Source organism: Macrobrachium rosenbergii, chromosome 31, assembly GCF_040412425.1.
Source record: "Macrobrachium rosenbergii isolate ZJJX-2024 chromosome 31, ASM4041242v1, whole genome shotgun sequence".
NCBI classification, from domain to species: Eukaryota; Metazoa; Arthropoda; class Malacostraca; order Decapoda; family Palaemonidae; genus Macrobrachium; species Macrobrachium rosenbergii.
Window position 1 is genome coordinate 25,342,475 of NC_089771.1, and position 21,733 is coordinate 25,364,207.

Sequence of the window (21,733 nt, forward strand, 5' to 3'; positions counted from 1 at the left end):
ATACTGGTTGCATATGCATGAAAATGGTTTGATCGGAGAGAGAGAGAGAGAGAGAGAGAGAGAGAGAGTAGTTTTATTCACTAAACATCGTCTAGAATTTTTGAGAGAGAGAACTAGTTTATTCACTAAACATCATCTATAATTTTTGAGAGAGAGAGAGAGAGAGAGAGAGAGAGAGAGAGAGAGAGAGAGGAGAGTCCTTATCCTCCAAACATCAAGCGACGTCACATTATCAAAGATATAAATCAACAAACGGAAAATCAGTATTTTTCTATTTTCAATGTTCAGAAAATATATAAAAAAAAATCGCCATAGAGAGAATCATACACAGTCCATTCACTCACGCATACAAATTATTAATTAATATTCACAATATTAAACAGAAAATTCAAAGAGCATTAAGAAAAATCAAACGTATGAACAAAAAGAAGAAAACAGACAGGCAAACAGTTACGAGAAATAAAAGACTTTTGACATTAATATCATTACTTTATCTATGAGGCTGGAATACCAGAATAAGTCACTGTTCGATCCAGCACGGACAAGGTAACACAGTACAGTAAATAACTTAGTAAAAATACATCTGTATTAATTACTGACTTGTAGAATCGACCGGATTCATAAGAATATACACATTTGAAAGTCAACATAAGAATAATAAATAACTAAAAAAAAAGCGATCAATTATCACGCGACATATACAAATATGTGTGTGTGTGTATCACATACATACATACATATATATATATATATATATATATATATATATATATATATATATATATATATATATATATATATATATATATATATATATAATATATATACATATATGTATATATGTATATATCACTGTCTATTGTTATTTTGTTGATTCATAATGTGCAAAATTTCACATGGGTCAAATCACACAAGGGCATTAACATACCCGGCTATACCCATCACTGCATAAAATGCCATTTGTTGAATACACAAAAGTTAATATTGCAAAAAAGAAGGTAAAGATAATTAACAAACACAATAATATAAAATAAAATAAAAAATAAAAACATGCGACATAAAATAAAAAAAAAGGTCAGAAAAACTAAGCCCCGGGAACATTGCACAACGGTTGAAGGGACCAACACGACATTCAATAAATGCAAGTCTATTGCAACAATCCCAACGATCCATTTCCAATACGAGACAAACAGCTATCCTGTTTCATCTCGGTTTAATGATGCCTAAGGTTTGTTACGAAAAATAATAATCCTTGTAAGAAAACATCTAATGATGGAAAGACGAGATGAAACGGACCTGTTTGGCAACGTAAGGGGAAGAGAGAGAGAGAGAGAGAGAGAGAGAGAGAGAGAGAGAGAGAGAGAGAGAGAGAGAGAGAGAGAGAGAGAGAGAGATAATTCAGTCCTGTTGTTAAGATAATGTTGCAACAACGATTACGCAATAACTTAATCACGGCAATACTTCAATCTATCTATTTATTCATATTTTTGCATTTTCTATATTTCACAGCAAGCAACACGGCCGTGGTACCCTTTACAAGTTAACACAGTAAACCAATAATCCCCTGATCATTTACTTCAGGTCTGACTTTTCAAACATCAAATTCGTGGTCACAGTTTTTTTTTGTGTAAATACGAAAATATTTAAATAAGCGTCATACCCTATTCATGTTCATATCCAATAACGGTAATTACCTGGTAATTAAGATTATATAATTTGACCTTTTAAATATCAAAGAACAAAAAGTTACAGAACTTGTTTAAAATTTAAAACTTTTATAAAGTTACATGTTAATATATATATATATATATATATATATATATATATATATATATATATATATATATATATATATATATATATATATATATATATTTTGTTGGAATTTTTCATTCATTTAGAAAGCTAGAGTTTTTAGAAAATATAGAACTTACAGCTAGTTTTATATACTAATTTATATCACTTTTTAATTTACAATATGTAAAAGTGTGAAACCATTTACAAAACAAGCAAAGATTTAAGTTATTATTTAAAAAAAAATTATACTAATATTTTTTCCCTTTCATTCCAGTGTACCTATGACCACAGCCGTGCGACGCCAGTGACCAGAAATCAATCAATGCATGTAGTGCTACACAGAGCACCTTCTGTACACAGGAATGAACCGCACCTTACTGGCAACCAGCCATTTGTGGGAAGCAGGTAGACGACACAAGAATTATAAATACAAGACATGAAGAATGGTCATTGTAAGTTGGAGTATGGTCTCTCTTCTAATTCTACAATGAAGACAGAATAGAATATACAATTCGTGTTGTTTAACTCTACGATGAAGGCAGGATAAAATAAACAATCTGTGTTGTTTAACTCTACAGCGAAAGCATGTTTAAATAAACAATTTATAATGTTTAACTCCACAATGAAGGCAGGATGAAACAATGTGTGTTGTTTCACTCACAATGAAGGCAAGATAAAATAAACAATGTGAGTTGTTTAACTCTACAATGAAGGCAGGATAAAGCAAACAATTTGTCTTATTTAACTCTACAACGAAGACGGGATAAAATAAACAATCGGAGTAGTTTAACTCTACAATGAAGGCAGGATAAAACAAACAACACGAGTTGTTAAACCCTACAATGAAGGCAGGATAAAATAAACAATTTGTGTTGTTTAACTCTACAATGAAAGCAGGATAAAATAAACAATCTGAGTTGTTAAACTCTACAACGAAGGCAGGGTAAAACAAACAATTTGCGTTAACTCTACAATGAAGGCAACATATAATGAAAATTTCTGTTTCTGTACATATACTGCTTGAAACTGTGTAACCGATGTGTTCGAGAAGCCTTCCTGAGTCACAGAGATCACAGTTGTAGCTACACGTTCAGGAATGACGAATAGATTTATGGCAAAAAAAGATTAAGCAAATGCATTTAAAGACAGGCTTTTGTGAACACGACAACCGTACACGACAGCAGTACACGACAACCTGATGATTCAGGAAGTGGCCCCAAGAATTAAGCAGACGTGAAAATTGGACACATTTAAGAAGGAACTGAATCAGTTCATTTTCAAAATCGGATAAAACACAGAGGTTGCTCCAGAAAACTATAAACTATAAAATACTATATAGTTTAGCAAACAGCCCTCCCAGAGGGTGCGAATGATGGTCGATAGAGAGAAGCCCCAGTAATAAACCGCAGAAATAGGATACGATAAGATAAGATAGTGTGGGATAAGATAACACGGCTCTCCTTCCCTGACTTCACCATCTCACCATACCGGTCCTATGCTTTGCTCTATAGTGCAGGCTTTGAAATGGAATTCAATAATTAGAGACATCTGAGAGGTAAGCACTACTGACTAGTCAGTGGACAGCTGATAATAATTATTAAATAATAATTATTATTATATTAAATAATATAAAAATTGTGTGATGGAAACTATTGCAGTTAACGAATTGAATTTCCACGATACAGAGAAAAAGATTAACTTTTGTTAAGAGTTTACACAACAGTATCACAATATATATATATATATATATACATATATATATAGAGAGAGAGAGAGAGAGAGAGAGAGAGAGAGAGAGAGAGAGAGAGAGAGAGAGAGAGAGAGAGAGAGAGAGAGAGAGAGAATTCAATCACAAGGATGAGTTAAAATTAATATATATGTATATATATATATATATATATATATATATATATATATATATATATATATATATATATATATATATATATATATATAATAAACAGCAAGATAATGATAAATGACATTCGTGATGATCGTAAAATTACCAAAAACTATCGCCAAATGTTTCAAGTACATGCTTCATAGATGACCTCATAATCATATATAGAAAGTTCTGATAGTTTTTATCAGTGTCTAAAAATGGCTAGACTGACTGGTACCCTCACCAGTGAATGAAAAGGTTCAGATGTCTTTGTCAGAAATTCCTGAAAACCCTGCTTTCAGAAAACGGTCTGATCATCATCAATCCAAGGCTGAAAAGGTCTTAATTTAAATTTACTACGGCTGAAAAGGCTTGATCTAAATGTACTAAGGCTGAAAAGGGCCTGATCTAAACTTACTAAGGCTGAAAAGAGCTTGATCTAAATTTACTATGGCTGAAAAAGGGCTCGATCTAAATGTACTTAACTGAAAAAGGCACTTGATTTTAAATTTCCAAGGCTGAAAATGGCTTGATCTACATTTACTAAGGCTGAAAAGGGCTTGATCTAAACTTACTATGGCTGAAAAGAGCTTAATCTAAATTTACTATGGCAGAAAAGGGCTTTATCTAAATTTACAACAGCTGAACATGGCTTGACCTAATTTACAAAGGCTGAAAAGGGCTTCATCTAAATATACACTTCTGAAAAAGGGCTTGGTCCAAAATTACTATGGCTGAAAAGGGCTTCATCTAAAATTATTACGGCTGAAGAAGGCATGGTCTAAATTTACTATGGCTGAAAAGGGCTTGATCTAAATGTACTTGGGCTGAAAATGGCTTGATCTAAATTTACTACAACTGAAAAGGGAGCTTGATCTAAATTTACAACGGCTGAAAAGGGCTTGATCTCAATTTAATACGGCTGAAAAGGGCTTGATCTAAACTGACTACGGCTGAAAAGGGCTTGATCTAAATTTACTCTGGCTGAAAAGGGTTTTATTTAATTTTACAACAGCTAAACATGGCTTGACCTAATTTACAAAGGTTGAAAAGGGCTTCATCTAAATTTACACTTCTGAAAAAGGCTTGATCCAAATTTACTATGGCTGAAAAGGGCTTCATCGAAATTTATTACAGCTGAAAATGGCTTGTTCTAAATTTACCACAACTGAAAAGGGCTTGATCTCAATTTACTACGGCTGAAAAGGGCTTGATCTCAATTTACTACGGCTGAAAAGGGCTTGATCTCAATTTACTACGGCAGAAAAGAGCATGATCTAAATTTACAACGGTTGAAAAGGGCTTGATCTTAATTTACTACGGCAGAATAGAGTTTGACCTCAATTAACAACGGCTGAAAAGGGCTTGACCTAAATTTAAAACGGCCTAAAAAAAAGCGCTTCAACTAAATTTACTAAAGCCGATAAGGGCTTGATCTAAATCTCATACAGCTAAAAAGAGCCGGAACTAAATTCACTAAGGCTGAAAAGGACTTGATCTAAACTCACTAACTCTAAAAAGAGCTCAATCTAAACTTAACCGCTTGACTGACAGTTATGAAATTCCCTGTAGGGAATCTCCCTTCTCACAGATTCTGACGATTTCACATTCTATGAGATTGCCAAAGAAGATCGAAGGTAAAACCCTCACTCGTTCCCCCTGTCACGTTTCATGAGGTGACCATCAGCGCTGTCTTGGATGATCGGCGCCTGTCAATCTTTTGCAGGCTACTGAAGGGTATAAAAACCACAGATAAGGCAGTTTATATCTTGATGGAAATACTGAGAGATGATTTCTTTTACAGGGAACAGAAAGTACTTGATCAGAGGGACTTTTTTTTCAATTAGAAGTTTGACAAGGAAAGAACCAATCACTGACAAGGCAGTTATATCTTGACGGAAATACTGAGAGATGATTTCTTTACAAGGAACAGAAAGTACTTGATCAGAGGGACTTTTTTTCCAATTAGAAGTTTGATACGGAAAGAACCAATCACAGATAAGGCAGTTTATATTTTGATGGAAATACTGAGAGATGATTTCTACAGGGAACAGAAAGTATTTGATCAGAGGGACTTTTTTCTCAATTAGGAGTTTGATAAGGAAAGAACCAATCATAGATAAGGCAGTTTATATTTTGATGGAAATACTGAGAGATGATTTCTTTACAAGGAACAGAAAGTACTTGACCAGAGGGACTTTTTTTTCAATTAGAACTTTGATAACGAAAGAACCAATCACAGATAAGGCAGTTATATCTTGATGGAAATACTGAGAGTTGATTTCATTACAAGGAACAGAGAGTACTTTACCAGAGGGACTTTTTTTTCAATCAGAAGTTTGATAAGGAAAGAACCAATCACAGATTAGGCAGTTATATCTTGATGGAAATACCGAGAAATCATTTCTTTACAAGGAACAGAAAGTACTTGACCAGAGGGACTATTTTTTCAATTAGATGTTTGATAAGGAAAGAACCAATCACAGATAAGGCAGTCATATCTTGATGGAAATACTGAGAGATGATTTCTTTACAAGGAACAGAAAGTACTTGACCAGAGGGACTTTTTCCAATTAAGAGTTTGATAAGGAAAGATCCACATCATTCACAGACAACAGACGCTTCGACCACATCACTCAAGAGACATCTGACACTTTTGTTGGTGTTTCAAGTGATGTCAGTCATCTGAAAATCATCTTTCCAGAATAGTTAAATATAGAGACTTTTCCTCACTAATTTTACAGACAGGTTTCTCATGCATCATAAGTCAAGGATCTCGGTGGCCTGTGTAGTCGGCACCTATAGCAGTGCCAGACGCACGATCATGGCTACATTTAACCTTAGATAAAATAAACACTACAGAGGCTAGAGGGCTGTAATTTGGTATGCTTGATGATTGGAGGGTGGATGATCAACAAACCAATTTGCAGCCCTCTAGCCTCAGTAGTTTTTAAGATATGAGGGCGGAAACAAAAAGCGAGGACGGACAGACAAATAGCCATCTCAATGGTTTTCCTTTACAGAAAACTAACTAAAAAGGATTATTTCATCCCATTCAATACAGTAACTCTGACAAATGTGTAATATTCAGTACACTGTTCCACAAAGTACATAGACTGAAATTATATATATATATATATATATATATATATATATATATATATATATATATATATATATATATATATATATATATATATATTATATATATATATATATATATATATTATTAAGACAACAATGTACATTCAGGTACCAGCTTCGTGCCCTCGATTACGCATGCAGTGAGTGGACAGTCTGCGTTAATCTCTGTTACGTGAAAAGCAACCCATTAACACACCTTCTTCAATAAACCTAAGAGTCAATATCGCACGTATTTTTGAAAAAGTTGAAGCCGGAGGCAACACATTTCAAGATGTACAAACACACCGAATGAGTAGTTTTCCAGAAATCTGAGTGAGATCATTTTAAATCAAGTTAGTGGCTAATTTTGACAATTTTACTTACAAAGGTATTATTATTATTATTATTATTATTATTATTATTATTATTATTATTATTATTCCTCAGAAGATGAACCCTATTCATATGGAACAAGCCCACCAGAGGGGCCACTGACTTGAAATTTAAGCTCCCAATGAATACTGTGTTCATTTGAAAGAAGTAACGGAAGGTAATGGGAAATACAGAAGAAGAGATCAGTTATTAGAAAGGGAAAAATAAATTTACAAACTAATCATTATTCAATGATTTTAATTATTTTTTAATCTGGAAGAGCTTACCTACGCTACTACCTCGGGGTCAGATATTGCAAAATGAGTTGCACCTGACCACATCATAATGACACTGATCATTATAACAAACAAGTAAAAAATGTGCCGAAGTTCCTTCGGCGCATTCGAGTTTGCTGTACAGCGTATAATCGTCAGAGGAACTCTCAGCCGCGGCCCATGAAACTTTCACCCACGACCCGGTGATGGCCTGTGTTGTTGGCACCTATAGCGGTGCCAGACGCACGATTATGGCTAAGTTTAACCTTAAATAAAATAAATACTACTGAGGCTAGAAGGCTGCAATTTGGTATGTTTGATGACTGGAGGGTGGATGATCAACATACCAATTTGCAGCCCTCTAGCCTCAGTAGTTTTTAAGATCTGAGGCCGGACAGAAAAAGTGCGGACAGAAAAAAGTGCGGACGGACAAACAAAGCCAGCACAATAGTTTTCTTTTATAGAAAAATTGCTGAAGCTAGAAGGCTGCAAATTGGAATGTTGATCATCCACCCTCAAATCATCAAACATACCCAACTGCAGCCTCCTACCCTCAGTAGTTTTTATTTTATTTAAGGTTAAATTTAGCCATGATCGTGCGTCTGGCACGTTATAGCTGCCAACAACACAGGCAAACAACCAGACTCAACACTTTCCGTAGCAAAGGGGAAGCCACCAAGCGAACCCCGGTCGCAATCTGACCCAGCTTTGGGTGATTTTCACGCCTCTTTTCTTATTTCCTTCAAGCCTCGTTAGAAAAGGGCACTGAGTGGACGCTAAAATGAATTTTCGCTTACTTGCGCCCCCGTTTTCACACATACACAAATATGTGCAAACCCAACAATTAAGGATACATCCACTCTACAGTAAAACATGTCATAAACATGTTGGTAATTTATCACACACATCACAGACATGTTGAATACAAGTTGGCAACATTCTGGTAATCCTAACAACTGAGGGTGTGTCCACTCCAGGGTAAAACATGTCATAAACATGTTGGTAATTGATAACATACACATCATAATCAGGTTGAATACAAGTTAATGACTCATTGGTAGTCCCAGCAACTAACAGTGCATCCATTCTACAGTAAAATTGTTATAGACATGTACGTAATTTATCGCACACACATCAGGTTGGTATAATACCTGTACCAGCAAGATCTAAGTGATAACAAAATATTCACATAACTAGGATTCATGGTGATTCTCTAAGCATCTCTGAGAATCCAGGGAACTTCAGAGTGCTTGTATCTTGGTAAATCCGGGTGACTCTAGATTTAATTACAGATCACCTGATAATCCCACACCTGGTGTTTACAAACGAGAAATTCAAGGTAGCACTCCATCATTTACATCATTTTTAGTGTCTGAACTTTCAAAATTATCTCGATGTGACATGGCTGTATAAAATCTTAAAACTTGCTTCTGGAAATCATTTTTACATTTTCTCTGCCACATACTGAATTGGACTGTACTAGGAAGCTGAATAATCCCAAGAGATTTTCATAAATAAGTAAAATATCTCGGTATATTTACGGTAGCCCCATAAAAGCAGTTTATTCTTTAATAATTTCTCATTTTCCCTCTATGCTCACGCCAATTTTGGTTGAAATTAGGGATTAAGACCATTATTCTCAGACCAGTGTCTTTGAAAATTGTTAAAAAATGCATAATTTGATCTCAGTAAACTGGTATATTGCAATCTTCACCCTGTGATTAACCTGCTCTGAGTAAAGTTCATTTGAGAGAGAGAGAGAGAGAGAGAGAGAGAGAGAGAGAGAGAGAGAGAGAGAGAGAGAGGATAACCTGCACTGAATAAAACTCATTTAGGACTTGAGAGAGAGAGAGAGAGAGAGAGAGAGAGAGAGAGAGAGAGAGAGAGGGGATAACCTGCATTAAATAAAACTCATTTAGGACTTGAGAGAGAGAGAGAGAGAGGGGATAACCTGCTTTAAGTAAAACTCATTTCAGAATTTTGTGAGAGAGAGAGAGAGAGAGGATAACCTGGCTCAAGTAAAACCCATTTCAGAATTTTGAGAGAGAGAGAGAGAGAGAGAGAGAGAGAGAGACGATAACCTGCTTTAAGTAAAACTCATTTCAGAATTTTGAGAGAGAGAGGGATTTGGCACGATACATATACACATGTGCTACCGGGGTCTAAGCGATGTCAGGCAGGGCAGCCGATCGAGGCTACGGCCTACCCCAAACGCCAAATCAAAGTCCTTCAAAAGAAGGCATCGTGCTTACCCCATATGAAAAATGGGAAAAAGCACGTTAAACGAAGAACAAGAAGAAGAAGAGAGAGAGAGAGAGGGGGGGGGGATAACCTGCATTGAATAAAACTCATTTAGGACTTGAGAGAGAGAGAGAGAGAGAGAGAGAGAGAGAGAGAGAGAGAGAGAGAGAGAGAGAGCAAGGAACTCCCGCAGGTACATATTGCGTGATGCTAGGTGGCTCTTTTGCCCATCCCCCCACCCACCCACCCACCCACCTCAACGCCCAAACCCAGCCTTCTTTTTCCACCCCCCTTCCTCTCTCTCTCTCTCTCTCCCTCCCTCCCCCTTCCACCATCTGCATTGCTCGCCCCATTCCTGATTCCAGATTCCAGATTCCCAGATTCCCGATTCCCTGCATTTCTCCCGCACTTGCAGCCAGCGACATACATGTAGCACACATTCCACTGTTAAAACTTTGCCTACACCCCATAAATTTGCATGTGTGTGTGTGTGTGTGTGTGTGTGTGTGTGTGTGTGTGTGTGTCTGTGTGTAAGAGAGCGCGCGAGAAAGTGTCCATGTTTAAATGCGGCATTTTTTTTTTCTTGAGTTTGTGCGCAAGCGTGCTTTTTTTTTGTACATTGTACGGTTTAATCGATGGTATTAGCAATATGTTCATTTCTTTGTTATTTTTTACTGGAGGTTTTACATGGATATATTTTATTCTGTGGATGGCTATTGTAACTTATCTTTGAAACTCATATTGTTCAGCCTTTCTGAAAAGAATAATAATAATAATAATAATAATAATAATAATAATAATAATAATAATAATAATAATAGAGGGGAAATATTTTTGCACTTATCTTTACAGCCCATATTGCTCAGTATTTCTTAAAATAATAATAATAATAATAATAATAATAATAATAATAATAATAATAATAATAATAAAGTAGAGGGAAAACATTTTTAAACTTACCTTTACAACCCATATTGCTCAGCATTTCTTAAAATAATAATAATAATAATAATAATAATAATAATAATAATAATAATAATAATAATAATAATAATAATAAGAATAATAATATCAGCAGGGTGAAAATATTTTTGAACTCATCTTTCAAACTCATATTGTTCAACCTTTCTAATAATAATAATAATAATAATAATAATAATAATAATAATAATAATAAATAAAACATAATAAAACTAATTGTTCAACCTTTCTTAAAATAATAATAAATAATAATAATAATGGGAAAAAATTTTGAACATCTTAAGAATGTATTAATAAATGGAAAAATGAACTTATCTTTCAAACTCATATTGTTCAGCCTTTCAAAATAATAATACACACACACACACACAATAATAATAATAATAATAATAATAATAATAATAATAAGTAAGCACGGATGGAAAATATTTTGAACTTAGGTTTGAAACTCATATTGTTAAGCCTTTCTTAAAATAATAATAATAATAATAATAATAATAATAATAATAATAATAATAATAATAATAATAATAATAATAAGCACAGATGGAAAATATTTTGAACTTATCTTTGAAACCCATACTGTTCAGCCTTTCTTAAAAAAAAAAAGAATAACAATAATATTAACAACAAATAAATATATAAATAAATAAAGTCACTCTAAACAACTGAAATAAATATTAACACAATCCCTCCGGGAGCCATCTCAGCACAGACAATGCTCTCTCCACAAATGCTGCATTAGTCATTCACTCGTCCGTTCCTGTATCAAACATGTATGGGCAACACCGCCGGAGCATTCCCTTGGGACACCCTCCCCCCCCCGGTGAAGTCACTGACTGCCTTCTAAGGACCCCTAGTCAAAAGGACCCCTTGGTCAATAATCCGAAATTTCTGCCATTAATCGGAAGGGTGATCTTTAATACATATGACTATGGTTGTATGTGTATGCATAGATATACACATACCTATAAGTAACGTCTGTAAACATTATATTACAAAGGGTACAAGAATGGAGTTTTATATACATATGTATGTGTGGTTGTATGTATATGAATAGATATATACATATAAGTATCGTATGTACACATACAATTACATGGGATAAAAGAATGGAGTTTTATATGCATAAGTATGTGTGGTTATATTTATATGCATAGATGCATACATATACATATAAGTAATGTCTGTACACATTATATTACAGGTCGTAAATGGAGCTTTATATACCTATGTATGTGTGCTTATATGTATATATACAGACATATAATTATACATATAAGTAATGTCATGTCAACATTGCAGGGGATAACAGAATGGAGTTTCATATATATATATATATATATGTATATATATATATATATATATATATATAATATATATATATATATATATATGCACAGATATATACATATACATATAAGTATCGTATGTACACATACAAATACAGGGGTACAAGAGCTGAAGAATACTGCCAATGGACTCTTTACTCAAGGCTTGAGAATGACACTTAAATATGAACTTGGAATTCTCTCTCTCTCTCTCTCTCTCTCTCTCTCTCTCTCTCTCTCTCTCTCTCTCTCTCTCTCTCTCACACACACACACATAACGAAATACCAAGAACTATGACATCAAATCCTGACGTCAGACGTGTACAAGTTAACACCTATAGAAATCTGCACGTCACTGAACCAACTGTAGTAAAGGACGTTTTTCTAATTCTTGACGTCAAATTATCAGTTTCTTGCGTATGTACACTTAGAATGTTGAGTTGAGGTGAATTCAGAATTTAGGCCAAAGGCCAAGCACTGGGACCTATGAGGTCATACAGCTGATGAAACGGAAATTGACAGCAAAAGGTTTGACAGGTGTAACAGGAGGAAAACATCACAGTTGCACTACGAAACAGTTGTTAGGAGAGGGTGGAGGAAAGATGGGAGAAAGAGAATATGAAAGGGAGGGTACAGTAAAGGAACGAGGGTTGCAGCTAGGGGCCTATGGAAGGCACGCTGCAAGAACTAAATGTGCCTGCAGTACACCACATGAGGTGCACTGACGGTAGAATGAATGGGTATTTTCATGAGAGGATAAGGAAAAGAACGGAAGAAGGAATTAAAGCATAAAATAAAAGGTACATACGAGAAATTCATGAGTTCAAAGAATTGGGGTAAAACAGTATGCGTGCCTATCGGTCAACATTTATAAATGGAACTTGGTACTTGCAAATTTTACGGTGGTTTCATTAAAAGTAGATAATGCCAGTTGCAAAAGGCATTAAAATTTTGCTTCGTAATTCCTTTTACACCAAATATGGCGTCAGATAATCAGAGCACAAATTATCCTCACGACAATTGCCTTTTCGGAAATTCACATTCACTCTCAACCATCCGCACTTTCTCACTAGACCTGACAACTGTTTCTGTTCCATCCCATCAGTAACATTTTTTAAAAATTAAACAAAAGGACAACCTGGCAACTTACGTCTTCTCGCAGGCTCCTTTCTTGTATGATGAGGTTCCCGTGTCCTAAAAAAAAAGAAAAAAGAAAAACCGTCAGATGATTTGACAGAAACGATAGTCATGGTTACGCATACTTAACCGTTTTATTACTATACACGACCTCAAAGACAGAGAGAGAGAGAGAGAGAGAGAGAGAGAGAGAGAGAGAGAGAACTGTAAGTCTTTTGATTCAAGCCCTCAGTACTAAATGATGCAGCAAGTTTCAACTCGAGTTATAGTCTCTCTCTCTCTCTCTCTCCCCCAGTCTCGACTCTCCCCAGTAATCGATTTGGTTATGCATACATAAATCTCTCTCTGCTCTCTCTCTCTCCTCTCTCTCATACATATCTCTCTCTCTCTGCTCGTCTATCTAGAGTAATAAAACTGGGCCATACATACATTATCTCTCTCTCTCTCTCTCTCCCCTCTCTCTCTCTTTCTCTTTCTCTCTCCCTTTCTCTCTCTTTCATTTGGTGATACATCCGTCAGCCGAGATGCTGATCTCAAGTGGTTCAATAACATGTCTTCAGTCTCCTCTTACAACAGACTACGTACGAAAATATACATACACATATGAATGGATACATTATATACATGCGTTTAACATATGAACATTAATAAAACCAGGTGGGTTTGCACGTAGTCAATTTGACTGGACAATAAACAATCTTTGAATATCATCTACAAAATTGTCCTTTCAGCTCTCAACAGAACCAAAGCTCAAATTATACTACTTCTTATTTCACCAACTTCGAAAAAACCAGGCCACACTGAAGAAAAATCTACCAACTAGAAATAGAATTAAGTTCAGTGGAGTGATTCTTAAAGAAATACTGATGAATTACATTCAGAAACCACTGACACTGAAGAAGGAAGTTTTTATCTACCAACTAGAAATAGAATTAAGTTCAGTGGAGATTTCAGGAAATGAAAGCATCTTAAAGAAATAAATTGATGAATAACAGAATTTCAAAAAAACCAGAGCAGTGATTCTTAAAATTACACTCACACTGAAGAAGGAAGTTTTTTTTTTTATCTACCAACTAGAAATAGAATTTAGTTCAGTGGGGATTTCAGGAAGTGAAAGCATCTTAAAGAAATAAATTGATGAATAACAGAATTTCAAAGAGACTATTTGCCACAAGCAGTGTTGGAGGCCGTTACTTCAAATATAACTTTCCTACAAAGCAAGAACTTGCAAGTTGATTGCAAGATTATACCAAAATTCGCTTTAGCTTTCAATCAGTGACTTGCAAACAATGCATGATACACACAAACGCACATACACACACAAACTTCAAATATCTTTCCGACAAAGCAAGAAACTACAAGATAATGACAAGATAATCACAAATTCGCTTTAGCTTTCATTCAGCGACTTGCAAATAATGCATGACACACACACACACACACACATACACAAACACACACAAACTTACTCTGCGACAATGTAACTGCTTAATTATATAATCTCAGCCCTGACTGGGAGGCAATGACTCAATCCAGCTCTTAATTCGACATAATTAAGCAGATGTTGTTTTGTTCAGACCGCAAAATGATGATCAAATGATGATCGAGATGGTTTCTCTCTCTCTCTCTCTCTCCCTCTCTCTATCTCTTTCTCTCTTTCAAGGTGATTTACTAATTCTGTATCTCTCTCTCTCAAGTTGATTTACTAATTCTCTATCTCTCTCTCTTTCAAGTTGATTTACGAATTCTCTCTCTCTCTCTCTCTCTCTCTCTCTAAGATGATTTACTAATTCTCTCTCTCTCTCTCTCCTCTCTCTCTCTCTCTCAAGATGATTTACTAATTCTCTCTCTCCCTCTCTCTCTTTACAAGATCATTTACTAATTCTCTCTCTCTCTCTCTCTCTCTCTCTCTCTCTCTCCTCTCTCACAAGATCAAGATTTACTAATTCTCTCCTCTCTCTCTCTCTCTCTCTCTCTCTCTCTCTCTCTCTCTCTCTCTCTCTCTCTCTCTCTCTCTCTCTCTCTCTCTCAAATAATTGCATTATCGCACTACAACTTTTTTGATAATGACAGAACATTCTTGAAGTTATAGATTCCACTGCAAAATCCAATCTTACTTAGGCCCAGGTAACTTACCTGACCTTTCTTCATTATGATAATCCTTTTATCTAAATGTAACCTTTAAGATAATAAATGGACATTACATTAATGTAATCACTGATGATACTCACTGACAATGAGCCTTGTTAACTAAAGGAACAGATTGGAAAAATTATTACATTTAAATCGATATTTTGTATCAGGAATTATTACAGTTTTATCTCAGTACTAAACAATAAACAGTCTAATTTGATTTCTGTTTTCGCAAATAACACAAAAATAATTGAGAGAGAGAGAGAGATTATGATAATAAAAGTCTAAAAATTGCAACACTATGACAATACAGCAACAAAATACAAAAACGACAAGATAAATGGGGGAACGATGAAGTGAAGAAGATGGTTTTAAAAGACACACCCTCTCTCTCTCTCTCTCTCTCTCTCTCTCTCTCTCTCTCTCTCTCTCTCTCTCTCTCTCTCTGCTAACTTGAAAAAGGAATAATGAATTCGCCTCGCTACAGGCGGTCTCTCCTATGCAAATGAGCGGCGCAAAAAACCATATCGTTCATACGGCACGTCTTCGTCCGACGCCTACTGCTGGAGGAGGAGGAGGAGGGAGGAGAGGAGGAGGAGGAGGAGGAGGAGGAGGAGGAGGAGGAGGAGGAGGAGGAGGAGGAGGAAGGGAAGGGCCTATTGTTTCCCTTCTGTATCACGCTTCTTCTGAAGCAGCGCCTGAAGAAGCATTAACCAGCCAACCCAGTGTCGGCCGGTCTATGTTTATGGGATGGCCTACATTCTCTATTTTATCGTATTTTATTTTTTTTTGTTTTTTATTTTTTTGTCAAGGGATTATCATCGTGCTTCTGGGCCCAGGCAGTTTCTCTTCTCCGTTTTCTTTATGTACGGCAACGCACACCGTTTTCTTTACGTACGGCAATGTGCAACGTTTTCTTAACGTACAGCAAAGTACGACGTTTTCTTTAGCAGATATAATAATAATAATAATAATAATAATAATAATAATAATAATAATAATAATAATAATAATAATTCATTGTTTTCCCGCGGGACTGGAGTTTTCTTAACAGACACAACCGTACGTTTTCTTTACGTACAGAAACGTACATTTTCTTTGCGTACAGCAACGTGCGAAGTTTTCCTTACGTACAGCAACGCGCGACGTTTTCTTTACGTACGGCAACGTTCGACGTTTTCTTTAAGTACAGCAAAGTACGACGATTTCTTTAGCAACAGCTATAACCGTCAGAATAATAATAATAATAATAATAATAATAATAATAATAATAATAATAATATAATTGTTGTTTTCCCTTGGGACTGAGGTACCTTGGGGAAAAAAAAGTTTTCTCTACGTAAAGAACCGTCCGTTTTCTTTACGTACAGAAACGTACAGCGTTTTCTTTTAGGAGATATAAAATCGTCACAAAGATAATAACACATTATATTCCCATGGGACTGGGGTACCGTGGGAAAAACAAGATAATACAACTATCACAGACACTTCCTTTTAACTTCTGAATCAGGGATAAACGCAGTGTCCTTAAAACTTGCTTATGTCATCTACATGTTTGTATATTTAAGAAATGGGCTCACGGCCACTCACTCTCACTCACTTACACACACACACACACACACGCAAATATGAAATGTAATGCCTTTTCTAGATAGCCCTCAGAAAAAGAGAAAAGGAGGAAGGCTGATGAGTGAGAACCAATACTATTCTTTTCAGAATGTTTCTCGGTTGTTGCCTCTCTCTCTCTCTCTCTCTCTCTCTCTCTCTCTCTCTCTCTCTCTCTCTCTCTCCATATATATATATACATATGTATGTCAAAACCTTTATTTATCATTCTCTCTCTCTCTCTCTTTAAATCTTGCAGCAAATGAAAAATCAACCACTTCCAAGTCTTCCAACCACAAGGATATACGTTTAATGTTCTTTATGAGACCGGCCTCCCACCAGTTGACCTAATAGAAGTACGTCAAAGAAATGGCGCTGCAATCACGAAGGTCATCAGACGTTGCAATCTGAGTGTTGATCTCTAAACTACATGGAAAAGTGACCAAAATCTGATCATGTGTGAACGTGAATGTTTGTACAAACAAGAACCAACTTCTTGTTAAAAGGTTTATTCGTAAGCCAATCTTAGAATACTGGTTACAGTTTATTCTTGGTGTATTTAAAAATGTATTGCTACTAAACGTATTTCACTAAGCAATGTTAATAATGGCTAGAATATAGTGACACTTTACAAGATGAAAAAAAAAGTACTTGTCGAAGCGACTGAGTGAAAGTATACATGACTAATATAGTGCCATTTTAATGACTGAATGAAAGTAAACATGAACTCTAATGTAGTGTCACTTAAATGATAAAAAAAAGTACTTGTTAGTCACGACTGAATGAAATGAAACATGAACTATAATATAATGTTACTTTATTAATAGAAAACTATTTTAGTCACGACTGAATGAAAGTCAAGAAGTGCAATACGTTTACCTCTCCTCTCTCTCTCTCTCTTCTCTCTCTCTCTCTCTCTCTCTCTCTCTCTCTCTCTCTCTCTCTCTCTCTCAGACTCATCAGACTTTCCAAGAATTAATATAAATCACATAAATACATTATATTTTTATTATATATATATATATATATATATATATATATATATATATATATATATTATATATATATATATATATAATGCCATGGAAGACACAATGTTGGACAAACGAGGTACCTTACGTTACCAGCATTCACGAGGATCTTATTCATCAATTCTTCTTTAGTTCATTTGTTCGTGTTCCATATCGTTCGCTCTTCATTTTAGAGAGAGAGAGAGAGAGAGACCTATCGCCTTTCCTTTATCATTTCCTCTGTCCACTCTTCTCCATCCAATAATGAAAATGAAATCCCTTTAAAGAGAGAGAGAGAGCGAGAGAAATCTATTACCCTTCCTCAATCATATTCCATGTCCGCTCTTCCCCGTTCAATAATGAAAATGAAATCCCTTTACAGAAGAAGAAGAAGAAGAAGAAGGAGAGAGAGAGAGAGAGGAGAGAGAGAGAGAGAGAGAGAGATCTATTACCTTCCTCAATCATATTCCATGTCCACTCTTCCCCGTTCAGTAATGAAAATGAAATCCCTTTACAGAAGAAGAAGAAGAAGAGAGAAAGAGAGAGAGAGAGAGAGAGAGAGAGAGAGAGAGAGAGAGAGAGAGAGAGAGAGAGAGAGAGAGAGAGGCCCTCGAATGAACATCTCTCATATTCCATGTCCGCTCTTCCCCGTTCAATAATAAAAATGAAATCCCTTTAAAGAGAGAGAGAGAGAGAGAGAGAGAGAGAGAGAGAGAGAGAGAGAGAGAGACCTCTCTTTCTCTCTCATGCAAGACCGTCTGTTGACTCTGCTGTTAATATCCAGGAGAGAGAGAGAGAGAGAGGGTCGGCGCGACGTGTTTGTGTACACTCAATGAAACCTCATATGATATGACCAAAAATTAACCTCAGATGAGTTAGCAGAGCAAAGCTCTCTTGGCCAGATGGGCAGCTGGGGGGGGGGAGAGAAAAAAAGAGAGGGGGAAAAAAAGATAAAAATAAAATCATAAGTGCCGTCAAGTGGCTGGACTGAATGAAGGGCGTTTGATGGGATGAGTTGATTGGTAGGAAGTTTTTTCAGTTTTAATTTTTTTTGGGGGGAGGTTTTTTTTTTATATAGGGGGAATTTGTTTCGTTGTTGGTTTTACTCTGTTTTTAAAATTGAGGACGGTTTCGGTGCTAGGTCATTAGACCAATGTTCGTGAAACAAACCAAATCCTTTTGAAGGAGTCAAAAAATGTTAAGTATACCTTAGTTTGACCAGATCACTGAGCTGATTAATAGCTCTCCTAGGGCTGGCCCGAAGGATTAGACTTATTTTAAGTGGCTAAGAACCAATTGGTTGCCTAGCCAGTGACCTACAGCTTATTGTGGAATACGAACCACATTATACCGAGAAATGAATTTCTATCACCAGAAATAAATTTCTCTAATTCGTAATTGGCCGACCGGAGACTCAAACTCGGGTCTAGCAGAGTGCTAGCCGAGAACTCTACCGATTCGTCCAACGAGGAACTTTTGAAGGAGTCATTTTACAACACAAAGGCGATATTCAATCAGTTACACTTAAATAATCTGGTAGGAAATAATCAGCACATTTACACCAAATTTAAACAAATGGAGCATATTTTATATTTTTACGGTAATTTTACACTTTGAACTGGTAACACAACATTAAATGTAAGCAACCAATTTACAAATAAAAGCCTGTCAAAGGACAAACAATTCAATTAAAGTTCTAAAAGAAACCAACCACATTTACAAAAAGCAATGTGCCTGTCGACCAACGCTCTACCTACATTCTGAAAGCAAAATTACTTTAACCAGATCTTGTAGACAAGAACATGATAACCATAAAAAGACAAATATATTTTTGGACATTATTCTTTCAGCTACGAACAAGGACTCTCAATCCTTGATAGGATCTATTTAAGCTTTGAAAGGAATCATGATAATAAACAAGTAAAAAATGAGCCGAAGTTTCTTCGGCGCAATCGAGTTTTCTGTCCAGCGTATAATCAAGGCCACCGAAAATAGATCTATCTTTCGGTGGCCTCAGTATAATGCTGTATGAGCCGCGACCCATGAAATTTTAACCACAGCCCGGTGGTGGCCTATTCTATATAGTTGCCAGAAGCACGATTATGGCTAACTTTAACCAAATAAAATAAACATTGAGGCAGAGGGCTGCAATTTGTTATGTTTGATGATTGAGGTGGATGATCAACATACCAATTTGCAGCCCTCTAGCCTCAATAGATTTTAAGATCTGAGGGCGGACAGAAAAAGTGCGGACGGACAGACAAAGCCGGCACAATAGTTTTCTTTAACAGAAAACTAAAAGGACTCAAACAGCTTTAAACTGGTTCTGAATAAAGTTAGAATAGGATCCTAAGAGCAGATAGATCCTGAATCGCGATCCTGATGAGTATTAGACAAGATCCTACTCAAATCCCAGCAGGAGCAGAAAGTTGTACGGATGAATCTGGTGACTAGTTATGATTATGATTATGACACCTAATGATGATGTCATGATCATTGTAGCCAGGATATTACTACATAAAAAAGATGGTGCTGGTAAGTTGTATATAAAATAATGATACTCTTACACGTGTGATGCTGAGAACTGTAAAAAAGGATATAAAATAAAGATAATTGTAGACAATATTCTGATAGCTGTAAGAATGATATAAAATAACATAACTCGAAGACTATGTCCTGAGAGCTGTGAGGATATAAAATCATGATACTGTAGACAATATCCTGAGAGTTGTGAGGATATAAAATTATAATACTCGTACACAATATCCTGAGAGTTTTAAGAAGGATATAAAATCATGATACTGTACACAATATCCTGAGAGTTGTCAGGGGGATATAAAATCATGATGGTGTAGACAATATCCTGAGAGTTGTCAGGGGATATAAAATCATGATGCTGTAGACAATATCCTGAGAGTTGTAAGAAGGATATAAAATAAAGATAATTGTAGACAATATCCTGATAGCTGTAAGAATGATATAAAATAACATACCTCGAAAACAATATCCTGGTTGTCAGAATGATATAAAATCATGATACCGTAGACAATATCCTGAGAGTTGTAAGAAGGATATAAAATAAAGATGTAGACAATATCCTGATAGCTGTAAGAATGGTTATAAAATCGAAAACAATATTGGTTGTATGACAATAAAATCATGATACTGTAGAACTGTCTGAGAGCGGGATATAAAATCATGATACTGCAGGCAATATCATAAGATTTGTCAGGGGTTATAAAATCAGTTTTTACTGTAGACAATCCTGAGAACAAATATAAAATCATGATACTGCAGGCAATATCCTAAGATTTGTCAGGATATAAAATCACGACAACCGTAGACAAAATATCCTGAGAGTTGTCAGTAGGATATAAAATCATGATACTGCAGAAAATATCCTGGGGAGTAGTAAGAAAGATAGAGATATCTGTAGATAGAATCCTAAAAAAAAAAAAATGGACTCTCCTTGCTTCGAGTCCCCCCACCCCAAGCTTCTTCCAACCCCTAAACCCTGAAGCTGGGTGGGAGAGAGAGGACAAGGGGTCCATCCTCCCCCCCCCTCCCCCCACCTTCAGGAGGAATGCTCTCGTGACCCATAAGCAAAGTATGACGAAGGCATTTTCTAAGGTAAAGAGAAGTCCCGCGTATTTGGAGTCCAGCTCCCGGACAAAAAGAATCCATTAGTATGGCGTTCCGCTGAATGACTTGGTCCTGGACCCATTCCTCCCCCCTCCCCCTCGGCCGAAAACATTAGGGGAGAGGGGGTGGGTGGCAAGGATGGTGGGAGGCCATAAAAATAAAAATTGAAAAAACAGAAAAGAAATTCTCGGATGCTTCTCCTGT

The 21,733-nt window shown here is 35.8% G+C and overlaps 1 long non-coding RNA gene across 2 annotated transcripts in view; it reads right to left on the reverse strand.

Moving 5' to 3' along the window:
* LOC136855437 (uncharacterized) overlaps positions 1-21,733 on the reverse strand; it is a 244,265-nt gene that overhangs the window by 174,551 nt on the left and 47,981 nt on the right. For both annotated transcript variants that reach the window (XR_010858031.1, XR_010858033.1), the window contains exon 2: positions 13,153-13,196. This is a non-coding gene — a long non-coding RNA (uncharacterized lncRNA). The remainder of the gene's footprint in view (positions 1-13,152; positions 13,197-21,733) is intronic.